Consider the following 15,034-nt stretch of genomic DNA (forward strand, 5'->3'; position numbering starts at 1 on the left):
CAATCGTTTCATTTCTCTTGTGAAAGAAAAAAAAAAAAAGGGAAAAAGAAGACAGGAAAAAATGAAGAAGGGAGGAAATCAAAAAGAAGAAAGAACAAAAAGAAGCGAAAGGAAGAAAGAGAAGAAAGAGAAGAATAAGAATAATGACAACATTCTCATTGATTTTATCTTCTTAGATATATATTGTCTTATATATATATATATATATATATATATATATATATATATATAATATTGTCTTAATTAACAAAAAATTTATTTGGACATTTAATTTTTATCAATCGTTACATTGATCCATTTCGATGAATCTATCAATTTTTTAATTTCATTTTTACTATTTATTTGTCTCATTTGTTTTCTTTCGAATCGTTTATATATATATATATATATATATATATATATATATATAAAAAGGAAGGAAAAGAAAACGCATTACGAGCTACATCGTTTTGCTTACGTTGTAAAATAACGAACTCTATGTCGGGTCACGGGGTCACTCAATGACAATCGCGATGTAATAAAATTATCATCTCTGAAAGATAATATTGCGAATGTCGTTTTAGTTTTATAAATGAAATTATAATTTTTTTTTCTTTTTGATTTTGATTTCACTTTTTTATTATCATTCTTTTTTATTTTCTTATTCATTTTTTTCTTTTTAGGATATAAACTGATCAAAGAATTAAATGTACAATTTTTCTTTCCTTTATATATAAAAGAAAAAAGATTATATATATATATTTCTCTTTTTCTTCGAAATTACATGCATGTTTCATTTGAAACGTTAGACTATCGATTGATAAATAAATAGATGTATATGAAAATTGTTTGATAGACAATCAGCAAGAAACATAGACGCATTAAATGATCTAACTCGTCTTTTGTAACAAAGAGAAAGAAAAAATATTATTACACTTTGTTCTCGTTCATGAAAGAAAGACGAAGAAGAAAATGAAGATGGTGAAAGAAAAAGAGGAAGTGAGAAAGAAACAGAAAAAAGGAATAAAAAAGTAATAAAGAAATAAAATCAAACGCATAAATATGTGTATATAAATGCAGGATGCGATGCTGCGGTTAACATCGCGAATGACGTGCGCTAAGATAAGAAACGAAAGAAAATGATGACGAATGAATCGATGGAACGCGATCAACTGAAAGAAATTAAAATCCGCGACGCGACATACGAGGTGTTACACGTGTCTGAACTTATTCAAAGTTTTCTATAAATATTCTAATCGTTTCTCCAGAAGCGAGATTAGAATATAAAAAAAAAAGTAAGATTTAATCTTTTTTATTTTCTCAATAAAAATTATTCGTTTAAATTAAAACGAAAATGATTTAAGTTGGATTTAACTAGAATTGATTATCTTCAATGAATTAAATTAATGTTGATATAATTTTTTACAAGTTTCATTTTTGCAATATATATATATATATATATATATATATATATATGTATGTATGTATGTATGTATGTATGTATGTATGTATGTATGTATGTATATGTATGATTTGAATTGCGATTATGATCTTTTGTTAATGATAAATGAATGATTGATTGACGTTGGTTGTCTTTTTTCTTTCTTTTTTTACGATTTAATCTTGAATGATACCGGAAAAAAGAAATGAAATATATCTATAGGAAAGTTTGATGATCGTTTAAATGTTTTATCCAAATATTATATAAAGAAATATAATCTCATAACATTAATTTTATGTCAGAGAATAACGTAATGTAATAAATGTGGATGTACTCTTTCTCTATCTGTTGTTCTATATTATGTTATGTTATATATTATATATTTTATTATTGATAATAATAATATTGTAATAATTATTAATATATGTATATACATGTATATACAGATTTATTATTATTATTACTATTATTATTATTATTATATACATTATTATAATATATGTATATATAAAATATTAAAGTATTAGAATAATCATTATTTTTATATTCATTATATTAATAATGTTGATAAAGAATCATAATAGTAATTAGTAATTATCATTATTGTTATTATTATTATATTGTATCATTATTATTATTAGTAGTAATAGTAGTAGTGATGATAAAAAAATCACTTCAATAAATATTTGAATTATCTTTGAAGTTTGCTTTTACGCAATTCACATTTGTGTAATCAAGATTGAAATACTTTATCTAACATATCGAGACACTACTGTTTGGCACGTGTCGTCAAAACTATCACAAAAATAAAATGTGAGGCGTTTAATTTTGGTTCACCTTCATTTTCAAAATAACTGAGTATTTTTATATAAATGATCGTAAAACGTTGCAAATGTTGTTTTTTTTTTCTTCCTGGAGATTAAAAGGAAAAAAAAAGGAAAAGAAACAAACAAGTATGTTCGACAAAAAATGCGAAACTCATTTAAAAGAAAGAGAAAACGGACAAAGAAAAAGAATCCATGTATACCATTTGAATAAATTAATTATTATTTTTCTAATGATGAATATTATCTATATATATATATATATATATATTATCTGACGACGTAATAATGAAAAAAAAAGAAAAACAAAAAAAGGAAATCTTTAGAATAACGCGTATCTAAGTCGTACACCTGTTACTATCTAATCCGTATAAATAAATTTTAAAATTATGAGACGAAGAATCGAACGATTTAATGACGTAAATGTGTTGGAAAATTATTCAGTAAACTTGTCATCTCGTAAGTGCTCAAGAGAGTCGATAGATGATAAAACACATTTTCTAATGGCTCTCGTCCATGTTTCTTCTAATGTATTGACGAAAGAAAAATAGAAATTCGAGAAACGTAAACAACGCTTTTTTTTCCTTTCTTTACTCGATTCAATCTCGTGTTTCGTTTATTAAAATTTTACAAATTTTGTTTAAAACGTTTTTAAGATTTTATCTGTTTTTATTATTTCTTTTTTAAATAATTTCTCTAACATTAAAAAGAGAGAGAGAGAGAATATGATTCGTGAGAAGTATAAGAATGAAAATGAAAATTGTATCCTCGTATTTTTTATTTAGAAAAAACGAATCATACGATATGAACAGACGAAATATTAAATCGATATGAAGATTGATCTGAGGATAAGAAGGGTTAAATAATTTTAAATAAAAAGAAGAAGAAGAAGTCAAAGATATTTTTAACAAATTTCGAACGTTTTTAATTTCAAGCTTATGGAATAAATTCAGAAGAATGTAACGAGAACGAATGCAAATTCGATCACGTATTTACTTATTACATATAGAAGAAATGTTTCCTGTCTGTTTTTTTTTCTTTTTTTTTTTTTGTAACTTTTTTCCTATGCACGAACAAATTGAAAAATGATGGTATATTAATTACTACATCATGGTCTATCGCTTAGAAATATTTATTCTGTAGGTCAGGTTCCAGCACTGTTTTGTTATCAGCTAAGTTAAACTCTACAAACTCATAATACATAAATGCATTTGTTTATCGTTATTTTCTCCTTCCTGTCGTTAACTATACCATAAAAAGAAAAAAGTAAAGGAAAGAAGAAAAGAAAATAGTCTTCATTTTTCTTTCGAGGAAAAAACAACTGTTACTTGTATTTTAAAAATATACTGTATACTGTATTCGAAAAAAAATACTGTTACAATGTATTTTAAAAAAGAAGAAAAAAAAGGAAGAAGAAAGAAAAAAGAAAAAAAAAGGAGAGAGAGAGAAAAATATCGAATTTCTTACTTCACGCGAGTGAAAGGTATCTCTAAAAATTTTTCTTTTCTTATTTGTTAAACGATAACGTTATGAATAATAAGAGTCAATTAATTTTATAATAAAGACAAACGAATTATTCGTCGCCGTGTAATACGTAATGATGATGAATTAATTCAAAAAGAAATGGCGATGGAATAATTATTGAATTAAATGAAAATTGCTTTGATAAAGTAATTATTTAATTAAGTGAAAATTAGTTTGATATAAAATAATTATTTAATTAAATGAATATAATTTCTGACGTACATATGTACATATGTATCCCATGTCTTTTCTTTTCTTATCTTAGCCATTTAATAATGCTGTAATATAACTGAATGTGACATAGCTTCTTCCTTCGATCCCACCATTATCGCATAGTCATAGTCACCGTCACCATACCATACCACCATTACCTCTTTACTACCACCACTACACATCTTTTCTACTTCTGTCTTTCTCTTTGAATCTCGATCATGCTGACGCGCGATGACGAGCAAAACCACAAACTTGTGACGCAATCGATGTAGATTCATAAGGCGCCAACGTCTTCTTCGAAATATCGTCTTTGATTTTTATCTACACACATACATACACAGATGTATGTATGTATGTATGTATGGTCATGCATATTTGCAAGTTATATATCTACAATATATTAGCAAGAATTAAATGTATATATATAGTTACGTACGTACATGTGTATATAACTATTCGTAAAATTTCTTCGATAAGTACGGACTATGGAGACACTTATAAAGGCAAATTAATTCATTAATTCATTCATTTATTATTTTTTAATTTATGTGAAATCATCTATTGGATATTCAATTCTTTAATTTTATTTTTTATTCCCGTTGAAACTTATTTTTGTAAAGAGTAAAAATAGAAATGGAAAAAAGTTATATCAAGTAATAATAGAGAAATGGAAAAATAACAGAAATAATAGAAAAATTATATATATATATATAATTGTTTGTTTTTTTAGAGAATTTAATAGAAAATTAATGCTTTCATCAGATTGTCAATTCTTTAATGTATGATATTAACTTTTATTGAAACTTTTAGCGGAGAGCAAAGAAAAAAAAAAGAGAAAGAGGAAAAGAGAATAGAAATTATAATTGATATCGTATAAATATTAAAACAGAAATAATAGAAAAATCATTTATATATATACATATGTATATCATATAACTATTTTATTTTTTATGAAATTTAATAAATTAAGAAAAATTAAATTGATTCATTTATTATTATTAATTATCATTAATTTATTTATCATTCAATATTTATTATTATTATTATTATTAATTTATATACATGAACTTATATCGCACATATATCACAAACTTAATTAAATTTATCAATACGATATAAATTTGCAAAAACACGTATTTAACAATTAAATATATATATATATATATATATATATTAATCATTTATTATAAGAGTATATATTTATCATCATTAAAGTAATAATAAACACATACATATATACATACATACATATAAATTCTTTTGGATTATAAAGACATAAATAAACAAAGAAGAGAAATTGATTGAAACGAAATATATAATACTATACTTTCTTTCTACCGGTATTCGTAACAATTGAAAATATGTTGAAGCAAAACACTTGTTTATTAGACTTTGGTATTGCGGTAGGTTCCGTGTGGCGTCTACGAGGAAGAGATTGGATGTCTCGCGTTAAACGATAACGTCGATTATATTTATTGGAGTGCGATGAGTCGAAAGCGTGTTCCCTACTTTACACTCGTGTGCATTCATATTATGCCGGCATCTTTGTTGTTGGTACAAAGTCCAAAATGCGATTTTGTTTGCGGATCCAGTCGTCGAGTAGATAATTATTTCTCTTTTATTGTCAAGGTCGTCGAACGCATCGCGAAAAAGAAACGACGAGGGCGTCTCTCGAAGAACTTCTTTTTTCTTTCCCTTTTCTTATTTTAATTACCATAATTTTTTCTTCGTTTTTTCTTCTTCCTCCTTCTTTTTTTCTTTCGTTGTTGTTTTTTTTTTTTTCGTCCTTTTAATTTTCACTTTCACGTTGGATTCGTTGTCCCTTCGTTTTCCTTTTTCTTTCTTTTTACTTTCTTTTCCGTCGTCCCGATACTCTACGGTGTCGCGAATGAACCGTCTTTTTAATTTATACTTTTCTTTTCTTTTTTTTCCTTTTTATTCTTTTCTCTTCGAGAATCGATCCTCGATTAAAAATAGTTTCGAAGTTCCGGTTACTCGGCCGATGTAAAAGAGACGTTAGATAAACGTTGAAAGAAATCTTCGACGAAGTTTTCATTATTTCTCGACAATGACGTATCATTTCTAATGTATGTATGTATGTCTATTTAAAGAACAAACAAATGTCTATTTCAAAGGCAATTGGAATTAAATAAATCGTTAACGTAATGGGAGAAAAACTCTATTAGAAATAGTATTAAATTCATTTTAATTCTCAAATGAGTTTTCGATGTATAAGAAAAAAAAAAAAAAAGAAGAAAAAAGAAAAAAGAAAAAGAATAATAGAACAAAAAATTAACTTTCAAATGAGAACACGTCGAAATCGTGCGTGGAAGTGCTTTTTCTCGGTGGGGGAAAAAAAAAAAAAGAAGAAGAAAAAGAGAACAGATAGAAAAAATATAATTGAACAATTACAAGTACGAGCGATAAAGAAACAAAAACAAAAACAAAGAGAAAAAAGAAAGAAAGAAGAAGAAGAACAAAAAAAGAAAGAAAACCGGAGAATAATAAAAGTACGCAAGAAATACTCGAACACGCTTATATACTAAAGTTTTCTTCCTGACATTGAAGAAGCCTCGTGACGTCATCATTCTTTCCGACTAAATCGATCATCGATCATCGATATATATCATTTGGATTCGCATCCTCGTGTACGTAACGTAAAAAGTTTAATTTATGTGTACTCCCTTTTTTTCTTTATTTTTTATTTGTTTTTTTAAATATTTTTTCTATTCTTTTTTTTTATTATTCATTTGAATGACACTTCCACATGGTAATTGCCACCTTAGGTGTAAACGCATACGTAACGATGCCATGACACCTGAGTTTTTTCTCTTTCTCTTTCTCTCTCTCTCTCTCTCTTTCTCTCTCTCCTTGCAACGAGTAAAACGTAAAAATCTATTTAATAAGACGATAAAACGCCGTTGATTTCACAAACGCCAATTTCGTAATCTCTCCTGTCCTTTCTGCTCTCACTCATTTTATTATACTCCGAGCACGTGCATGATTATCGAAAAATTATTACACGTTGGATCATTTCACATGAGAATCCTCTTTTCAAAATGATATCATAACTCCTAATGAAAAATTTATGAGGATAATAAAATCGAAATTGTTGGATGATGTTCTATTTATTTTTGTTTCTATTATTTCTTTTTGCTTTCTGTGTTCGAAAGTCAAATTGAAAATCAAATCGAAGAGAATCGCATGTTCGATTATTTTGTCTAATAAAGATTGCCTCTCAACAATAATTCGCGATGAAAGGAAAAGAAAAACAAAATGAGAAGTACAGTTTTTGAGGAACGTTCGTAATTGTCTTCCGTGTTGCAAATCGAATTAGAAATAAAATTAAAGAAATTGCAAGTTCGATCGTCGTCTCGAAAATTGTCTTTCAAAAATAACTCGTAACGAGAAATGAATCAGTAGAATAAAGTAGAGTTTCTCGAATTGTTCCTATTTCTTTTCTTTTTTTTTTCTCCTTTTTTTATTAGAAACTAAATTAAAGATCAAATCGCAATGACACGTTCAATTATTGAAAATATATTATTTATATAAATATCATATGAGAAAAACGAGAATTTTCGAAAAAAAAATTCGTAATAGAAACGAAAATGGAGAAAAACAAAAGTAGAAAAAAATAAAAATTTCCAAATAACTTTCGCTTTGTTTCCTATCACGAAATCGAATTAGAGATCGGATCGTAGATTAAAAAAACAAAAAGAGAAAAGAAAAAAAAAGAAAGAAAGAAAAAACAGAAAAAAGAAGAAGAAGAAGAAGAAGAAGAAAAGAAAATAATAAGAAATAAAAATCAAATTAAAAATCGTATTAAACGGTAAACTAAAGTTAGATCGTAGATTTAACGTGCTTCATTCATTGAAGTTTCGAACGAGACAATCTCGAGCGATTGATTTAGTTTGTATCGGAGACAACTCCGATTGCTTGTAAATGTAATACAATCGGATTGATCGATTGTAAATAACGGACAAACGAGTTGCTCGATAAATTTGATAATACTTTTTTTTACTTCTTTGACGTAAATGTACACCTGATTCGATACGTACGTACGTATGTATTCGATACGTACGTATGAATGTGTCAATAAAACAAAACAAAAAAAAATAAAAAAGGAATTAAAAAAAAAATAAAATAAAAAGTAAAAAGTGAAAGAATAAAAAAGAAAAAGGGGAAAAAAAATAAATAAAACGATATAATCAACACGACATCGTGGAAGAATTAAATCGATATTAATCAAGAATACAGAGAAAGGATACGTACATACATACATACATACATACATACATATATATATATATATATATATATATATATATATTATGTATGTATACATATATTCTCACGGTTTTCAAACTTTTCCTCGTATTTCGCAATATCGCATAAGATAAAAATGTATAGGAAAATATAATTGATATTTACAAAGAGAAAAACGGAGCAAAATCGCATATCGATTCGATCTAATTAAGTTCTTCAAGGTTCTCGCACATATTTTCCCTCGCATTAATAACAACGATTTCTAATAATACGCACTGTCCTACTATTTACAACAGTTTAGAAAATATTCACAAGATTGATTCTACTTTCATCCGAGTTTATCGAATCGATAACTTCGAAATCTATTTACGACGAAAACGAAACGTCGTTATATCGTATTATACATCGAACGATCAGCTGTATATCATTTTTCTTACGTTTCTTTTTTTTCTTTGTCGAATATAACGAAGATCATTTTATTTTCCTTGTTTATCAAAGAAGAATTGAAAGTCGATCGTTCGCAATCGTTGTTGCAACGTGTTCCTCTAATTATTTTCACGATTCATCCATATTCCATTTCTTTAACATTCGGCTTAAACTAACGGTACATCGATGACTATGATTGATAATATTTTTAATCTTTTATGTGTGTGTGTGTGTGTATGTGTGCGTATATGTAAAAAGCTTCATTAAAATTTTGTCTTAGCCATGAATCACATTCGATGATTACGATAAAAATTCAATTGATCAATTGTCATAAAACGTAATTGATTAGATCAATGATCAATTAATGTTCAAGTGTTGTTTTGTTAATTTTATCGAACAATTCATATTCTTATTAGCCAATATTATCAAAATTTTGACATAGTTATTATCATACTACATTATAATATCATAATTTAAGAAAAGACAAAAAAAAAGGAACACTTTTGTTAATGTTTATTTAAACAAAATTGTCTGAACGAATATTGAAATTATTGTACTTGAATTATACGCTCTTTAGTATTTGTAATGTATAAAATACGAATAGTACGAATATTTTTCGTATACTAATGATATTAGGAGAATATATGTATATAGTTAAAAATAGAAAATAAGATATAACAGCTCATTTAATCTGTATTGTTCGATGTACGTCTCATCCCCACCATCTCGCATATTTCCTGTTTTTCGTATTTATACAGCCAATAAATTTCTACAGTAAATTTAATGTAAATTAAACACTATTCGTCCAGAATCAAGGTTGTCTAACAATAAAGGAACAATTGAATCGTCATTACAGTATATATATATATATATATATTCGTCTCATTGGTTATCGATTAGGTATTTTTTTCTCTTTTTCCTCCTTTTTTTTTTTTTTGGAGAATAGTCGCATGAAAATTTTATTGTTCAAAGTTACTAAACGCCGTGATATTTTTTCGTAATAATATGATCGAAAATAACACCGTGTGAACGTATGTTTATTCGCATAATAAAATTGAGAGGTCATTAAGGGTGTCTGTAATGCAATCGATTTGAAGGCAAAAAAAAAAAAAAAATAAATAAATAAATAATAAAAACGAACCGATTTAATGTCATAAATGAGCTTTAATGATCATTAAAGATTCATTGGCTTGTTTTCGTTATTTGCATTTGTTTTCAATGGCAAAAAAGAGAAAAAGAAAAAGAAGGATAAAAGAAATAAAAAATACGAAGGAAAATAAAAATAAGATGAATTTGTATAATGTTTCCAAAGGCAACTCGTCGATTGGTTGGTCGGTCGGTCAGTCGTTCGAGAATTAAGTATGTAAATTGTTTTGGAGCCTTGAGAAAATGCATATTATGATATAGTAACGTAACAGAGCAATGATAAGGAATGACCGGCTGCTAATTCTTCGACAAGGATCGACCTATATCGTTATTAATGCATCTTACCGGTTCTCTTTTAATACCGACGAAGTATTTCTTCTTATTCTTTTTCAGTCTTTTTTCTTTTTTCTTTTTTTCTTTTTTTTTTTTACTTTTTATTCATTTTTTTTTACTTCTTCGTTTCTTGTCGTCACGCATCATTAATTATTTATCGTCACACTTGGAGAATTACATCTGTAACGAAGATTCGACGATCGATCGATCAGTTATTTATTTATTTGTTTATTTATTTATTTATTTATTTATTCGTTTATTTATTTATTTTTTTGAAGGGGTTAAAGAAGAAGAAAAAAAAGAAAAGAAACAAAAAAAAAAAAATAGTAATAATAAAAGAAGTAGACTCGAGAAGTACAGTTGACGTTCGACAAAATTCCAAAAAATGATACGAATAGAATAATTCGATTTCGATATTGCTCAACGACGACGATATTCGACGATTATCTACTTCGAAATCGGCCTTGGCACAATCTCTTCGTGATTTTTAATCGCTCGTACAAAACTTCTAAATCTCAGCAATATCTCGACCGACCTCTATCCAAACTCGCTTGGTACGTTAGTCAAGAGAAAAACAGCATGGATCGTACATATTTTTTTTCTATTTTTTTTTTTTTACAATTTTTTCTATCCATTCAAACACCCCTTCTCCATCCTCCATCGCAAGTAAATTTTAATTATAATTATTTTCCCATTTTTCGGACATAAATTTGTTTCTTTATTAAAATTTCTTTCGTAAAGATTTTCCTGAATATCTTTTTTTTTTTCTTACGATCGAATTTTTTCTTTTTTCTTTTCTTCTTTTTTCTTTTCTTTCTCTCTTGTCGTTGTTTACATCACGTTCGATTTATTATTATCTTATATTTGATTGTGTTTTCTATTTTCGATCAATCGTTTCATCGAGACTCATGATTCACGAAAATTATCTTTTCTTTTTTATTTATCTATCTATCTATCCATCTATCTATTTATCTATCTCTTATGCAAACTATGTAATTTATGGTATACACTGTAAAATAATACAAATGATCATGTACACGTGATCCAATTCGACAGCGAGATATCTGAGGAACTACTTGACCCAAAGATTCAACTGATCGTATGATCGTATAAATCGAAAGATATTAGAACCGTGAGTGTAAATAATTCGTTTGATTCATGATTTTGAATCGTTAGATTTAATTAATGAAAATATTTATGTGTATATATTTAAAAAGGATAAGAAAAGAAAAAAACAGAGAGAGAGAGAGAGACAGAGAGAGAGAGAGAGAGAGAGAGAAGATTAATACAATCAATAATATATATATAGAGCTATTTTTAAATGAATTGTATATTTAAGTTAACATTTATTATTATTTATTACGATGAAATCTAGAACGAAGTTATATGAAGAATATTCATAATGATCAACGAAAAAATTAATGTATTTCGTAACGCGTTTATGACGTGATTCGAGAAAATAAAAAAAAAATTCAATGAAAAAGAAGATAATATAAAGACCTATTTATAAATGAATAATAATGTACTTAATTTAATGCATATTATTAGCTATTACGATGAAATCTAGAACGAAATTATATGAACAATATTTATGATAATGAGCAGAAAATATATTTCTAGCTTATGTATTTATTCGCGAGAAAAGAAAAATAAAAAGAGAAAAGGATAACATTATGAAACATTTGTTAATAAATTATGAATCAAATTGTAAAATAATATTCGTGATGATCGATCAAGAAATTAATGTTACTGGTAACGTATTTATGTCGTTCGAGAAAAAAAGAAAAAAGAAAAAAGAAAAAAGAAAAAGTATAAATAAATAAATAAATAAAAAGAAAAGAAGAAGAAGCATGAACTATTCGCAAATGAATAATAATGGATTTAATTCAACGCTTATTGTTATCTAATTATGATGCATTAAAAATTTTTAATGAGATTAATTACACGAATAGTATACATGAGAATTAACTAAAAAAGAAAAAAAAAAGAAAAAGACAAAGAAAAAGAAAAAAAGAAAAGAAGAATTAATTTATCTAATAATACACTAACGTAGTCGTGAAGAAAAAACAAATGTAGGTAATACAACGGACTATTTCCAAACAAGTTATGAACAAAATGATGAAATAATTAATACGAATTATCATAATAAAATATGACGAGTTAAATACCGAATAATATTAATGATAATGATCTAAACTCAAAAATTCAACGTCCTATAACGTTTGCCCATAAACGTGTTAATAACTTAATAATCTTTTAAATTATCATGGAATCCCTAACAAAAAAAGAAAAAAAAAAGAGAGAACGAAAAAAGAAAGACGAAAAAAAAAAACGATGATGGAAAAAGAAAGAAAAAGAAAAAAAAAAGGAAGAAAAGAAAATGGAAATTAGCCAGCATGATTTGTCTTCCCGCTGATCTTATATAATAACGTGTATATCATAGTGATATTACATAATAATGACGAATAGTTATTTGATCGTCAATCCGTACGAAACGAAATTTACGAGTGACTTTGCTGTTTTGTATCATTGAGAAGAAGAATGATTACTTTTAAAGTTTTAGTTGAAGACGTCTAAAATCCAGTAAACGTATATATATATATATATATATATATATACATATATATATACATTGTATATATGCATATACAATACATACGTATTTATAAATACATAGATACAGTACGTATACACTATATATATCATATAATAAATATGTAATACATATATAATATATTACAATACATACAATACATATATATGAATAAATATATACAATGCATACATACATAGATATATATATATATATATATATATATATATATATATATATATATATACGTATCCTATAAATAATAGCTCTCTTCAATATAATTATCGAATCTTTTTCTTTTTTTTTTTTTAATTTCTTATTTTATTTTATTTAATTCTTATTTAATTTATTTTATTTAATTTTATGAAATTCTTTTCCATTTTCGTCTCTCTTTAAAACTTACATTCAAGTTTACGAAAGAAACGTCATTTTCTTTTTCGTGATTCTACATATCTCACCGAGAGAAAACGAGATTGACAAGATTTCTAATATAAATTAAAAAATAATATGAAAAATCTAAATGAGAAAGCGCCTCTCAGATTATAATAATGAATTATGCGATATGAGTTTGTAAGATCGAAGGAAAAGAAGAGGAAAAGGAAAAAGTAATTATAAAAAATAAAATAAAATAAGATAAAACAAAATAAAAACGAAAAATACAAGAAAAAAAAAAAGAAAAAGGAATAAGAAACCAATGAAAACAATAAAAACGAAAAAGAACAAAAAAGTACAAAATCGTTAAACGTATTTGTAACTTTGTCAGTGTAATGAGACCTTATAATTTTTTAGATCATAAATCTTACAGCGAATAGAAAGTTGTTTCAACCGTTAGTTGCTACAAACTGTGACCCCTCGCGTATAAAGATAAAAAGATAAACGCTTTGATACGGAAAACTCTTGAAAGAAAATAAACGAGAGTGAAACGTTTCTTCTCTCTCTCTCTCTCTCGTCCTTAATTTTGTTTCTTTTTCTTTTGTGATCATCATAAAACGAAACGAAATAAGAATGCGTTTGTAATAATCAATTAGCATCACTTTTCTTACGTCATGGTAAAACAATTAAAGATTTCGTCGATTATATGATTATATAATTAATTTCTTTTTTTTTTTAAATAACTTTTCTCTTCGCGTGATCGTAAAACGGAACAAAAATGCATTTATTATAATTAATTAACATTGATTTCTCTTACGTCATGATCAAAATAATGAAAAATTTCGTCGATTACATGCCTCGACAATTTTTTTTTTTTTTCTTTTCTTTTCTTTCAAACTAACATTTTTCTTTCGTGATCATCGCAACACTTAACGAAATAAAAAAAAAAAAAAAATGCGTTTATTACAATCAATTGATATTTACTTTTCTTGCGTTATGGTAAAAATAATTAAAGATTTCTGTCGATTATATGCTTCGACAATTTTGTTGTTTTTTAAATTAACTAATACATTCTTTGAAATCATTCTACAGCTTGCAAAATCTATGTTTAAGTTACTGGAAAAATCCGATGCAAGAGGACGTCCACTATCGTTGCAAAATTCTCCACTGATCGTGAACAGTGCGTGTCGAGAAGAAGCGTAATTAGTTTTAAAGAGAGAGACGAGAGACATATGAAAGAGTTCGAGTTCGAGTTCGAGAGAGAGAGAGAGAGAGAGAGAGAGAGAGAGAGAGAGAGAGAGAGAGAGAGAGAGAGAGAGAGAGAGAGAGAGAGAGAGGGAGAGAGAGAGAGAGAGAGGAAGAAGGAGAGGGAGAGGGAAAGAAAAGCCTTCAGTGATAGCGTTATCGCGACCCTCCGACTTCTACGCCAGCAACAAGAGCACTGTCTCTCGGTTTTGAACAAAAGAAAAAAGAACAAGTACGAGCGGAAAGAAAGAAAGAAAAAGAAAAAAATAAAATAAAGTAATAAATAAAAGAAGAGAAATAAAAAATAAATAAATAAATAAATAAATAAATAAATAAGTAAAAATTGAAAAGAAAAAGATCATGGTGTGGAATCATCCATGGAAGTTATATATATAACTCTTCATTATCTAGCTTTATGTGATATAAAAGAAGAAAAAAAAAAAAAGAAAATTATATCGTTATTTACATGTCTATGATCGATAAGAGAAACTCGCTTAGTGGAAATGAGATTTCGGACGTATGATTAATTAATGATTAGAAGAACATAATATTTACAGGCTTATATAGGGTGGAATATTTCAATAGAAACATTCCTTTCTTTGTATCAGAATTGTACGAGAATAGATTTCTAAATGGAATTTATTACGAAAAGATAATTCGTTCTTTTGATTA

The 15,034-nt window shown here is 26.5% G+C and overlaps 1 protein-coding gene across 4 annotated transcripts in view; it reads left to right on the forward strand.

The window, feature by feature from the left end:
- Positions 1 to 15,034, forward strand: part of LOC127069642 (hepatocyte nuclear factor 4-gamma) — a 53,739-nt gene that overhangs the window by 27,483 nt on the left and 11,222 nt on the right. The window lies entirely within an intron of this gene.

The sequence above is a fragment of the Vespula vulgaris genome, chromosome 16 (genome assembly GCF_905475345.1).
Source record: "Vespula vulgaris chromosome 16, iyVesVulg1.1, whole genome shotgun sequence".
Taxonomy (NCBI): domain Eukaryota; kingdom Metazoa; phylum Arthropoda; class Insecta; order Hymenoptera; family Vespidae; genus Vespula; species Vespula vulgaris.